The sequence below is a fragment of the Megalops cyprinoides genome, chromosome 2 (assembly GCF_013368585.1).
Source record: "Megalops cyprinoides isolate fMegCyp1 chromosome 2, fMegCyp1.pri, whole genome shotgun sequence".
NCBI classification, from domain to species: domain Eukaryota; kingdom Metazoa; phylum Chordata; class Actinopteri; order Elopiformes; family Megalopidae; genus Megalops; species Megalops cyprinoides.
The window spans coordinates 66,759,542-66,762,041 of NC_050584.1; the positions used below are offsets into that span (position 1 = coordinate 66,759,542).

A 2,500-nucleotide genomic window follows, 5' to 3' on the forward strand; every position below is an offset into this window, starting at 1 on the left:
GTGCTGAGTGAAGATGGAGGGTGCTGAGTGAAGATGGAGAGTGTTGAGTGAAGATGGAGAGTGTTGAGTGAAGATGGAGGGTGTTGAGTGAAGATGCAGTGCTGAGTGAAGATGCAGTGCTGAGTGAAGATGGAGAGTGTTGAGTGAAGATGGAGGGTGTTGAGTGAAGATGGAGAGTGTTGAGTGAAGATGGAGGGTGCTGAGTGAAGATGGAGGGTGTTGAGTGAAGATGGAGAGTGTTGAGTGAAGATGGAGGGTGTTGAGTGAAGATGGAGGGTGCTGAGTGAAGATGGAGGGTGCTGAGTGAGGATGCAGAGTGCTGAGTGAAGATGGAGGGTGTTGAGTGAAGATGGAGAGTGTTGAGTGAAGATGGAGAGTGTTGAGTGAAGATGGAGGGTGTTGAGTGAAGATGGAGGGTGTTGAGTGAAGATGGAGAGTGTTGAGTGAAGATGGAGGGTGTTGAGTGAAGATGGAGGGTGCTGAGTGAAGATGGAGGGTGCTGAGTGAGGATGCAGAGTGCTGAGTGAAGATGGAGGGTGTTGAGTGAAGATGGAGAGTGTTGAGTGAAGATGGAGGGTGCTGAGTGAAGATGGAGAGTGTTGAGTGAAGATGGAGAGTGTTGAGTGAAGATGGAGAGTGTTGAGTGAAGATGGAGGGTGCTGAGTGAAGATGGAGAGTGCTGAGTGAAGATGGAGAGTGTTGAGTGAAGATGGAGGGTGTTGAGTGAAGATGGAGAGTGTTGAGTGAAGATGGAGGGTGTTGAGTGAAGATGGAGAGTGCTGAGTGAAGATGGAGAGTGTTGAGTGAAGATGGAGAGTGTTGAGTGAAGATGGAGGGTGCTGAGTGAAGATGGAGAGTGCTGAGTGAAGATGGAGAGTGTTGAGTGAAGATGGAGGGTGCTGAGTGAAGATGGAGGGTGTTGAGTGAAGATGGAGAGTGTTGAGTGAAGATGGAGGGTGTTGAGTGAGGAGAGGAAGAATGTTCAGACCATTGGGTCACTTAGGGTAAAGGCTCATTAGAAAGAGTAGCACAGCTCTGCGTCTCTGTCTCTGCGTCTCTGTGTCTCTGCGTCTGTCTCTCTGTGTCTACGCATCTCTGTCTCTGCGTCTCTGCGTCTCTGCGTCTCTGTGTCTCTGTCTCTGTCTCTGCGTCTCTGTCTCTGCGTCTCTGCGTCTCTGTGTCTCTGTCTCTGTCTCTGCGTCTCTGTCTCTGCGTCTCTGCGTCTCTGTGTCTCTGTCTCTGTCTCTGCGTCTCTGTCTCTGCGTCTCTGCATCTATGTGTCATTGCGTCTGTCTCTCCATGTCTCTGCGTCTCTGTCTCTCTGTGTCTCTGTGTCTGCGTCTCTGCATCTATGTGTCTCTGCGTCTGTCTCTCCATGTCTCTGTGTCTCTGTGTCTCTGTCTCTCTGTCTCTGCCTCTCTGTGTCTCTGCGTCTGTCTCTCTCTGTCTCTGCGTCTCTGTGTCTCTGCGTGTCTGTGTCTCTGCGTCTGTCTCTCTGTGTCTCTGCGTCTCTGTGTCTCTGCGTCTGTCTCTCTGTGTCTCTGCGTCTGTCTCTCCGTGTCTCTGTCTCTCTGTCTCTCTGTCTCTGCGTCTCTCTGCCTCTGCGTCTCTGTGTCTCTGCTGTCTCTCTGTCTCTCTGCTGTCTCTCTGTCTCTCTGTCTCTCTGTCTCTGCGTCTCTCTGTCTCTCTGTCTCTCTGTCTCTGCGTCTCTCTGTCTCTGTGTCTCTGTCTCTCTGTCTCTCTGTCTCTCTGTCTCTGTGTCTCTGTCTCTCTGTGTCTCTGCGTCTGTCTCTCCGTGTCTCTGTGTCTCTGTGTCTCTGTCTCTCTGTGTCTGTCTCTCCGCGTCTCTGCGTCTCTGTGTCTCTGTGTCCCTGTCTCTCCGTGTCTCTGTGTCTCTGTCTCTCCGTGTCTCTCTGTGTCTGTCTCTCTGCGTCTCTGCGTCTCTGCGTCTCTGTCTCTCCGTGTCTCTGTGTCTCTGTGTCTCTGTATCTCTGCGTCTCTGTGTCTCTGTGTCTCTGTATCTCTGCGTCTCTGCGTCTCTGCGTCTCTGTCTCTCTGCGTCTCTGTCTCTGTGTGTCTCTGTGTCTCTGCGTCTCTGCGTCTCTGCGTCTCTGTCTCTCTGTGTCTCTGTGTCTCTGCGTCTCTGCGTCTCTGTCTCTCTGTGTCTCTGTGTCTCTGCGTCTGTCTCTCTGTGTCTACGCATCTCTGTCTCTGCGTCTCTGCGTCTCTGTGTCTCTGTCTCTGTGTCTCTGCGTCTGTCTCTCTGTGTCTACGCATCTCTGTCTCTGCGTCTCTGCGTCTCTGTGTCTCTGCGTCTGTCTCTCTGTGTCTACGCATCTCTGTCTCTGCGTCTCTGCGTCTCTGTGTCTCTGTCTCTGTCTCTGTCTCTGCGTCTCTGTCTCTGCGTCTCTGCGTCTCTGTGTCTCTGTCTCTGTCTCTGCGTCTCTGTCTCTGCGTCTCTGCATCTATGTGTCTCTGCGTCTGTCTCTCCATGTCTCTG

The 2,500-nt window shown here is 52.2% G+C and overlaps 1 protein-coding gene across 1 annotated transcript in view; it reads left to right on the forward strand.

Moving 5' to 3' along the window:
* cnksr2a (connector enhancer of kinase suppressor of Ras 2a) overlaps nt 1-2,500 on the forward strand; it is a 99,366-nt gene that overhangs the window by 83,345 nt on the left and 13,521 nt on the right. The gene's annotated exons all lie outside the window — the stretch shown is intronic.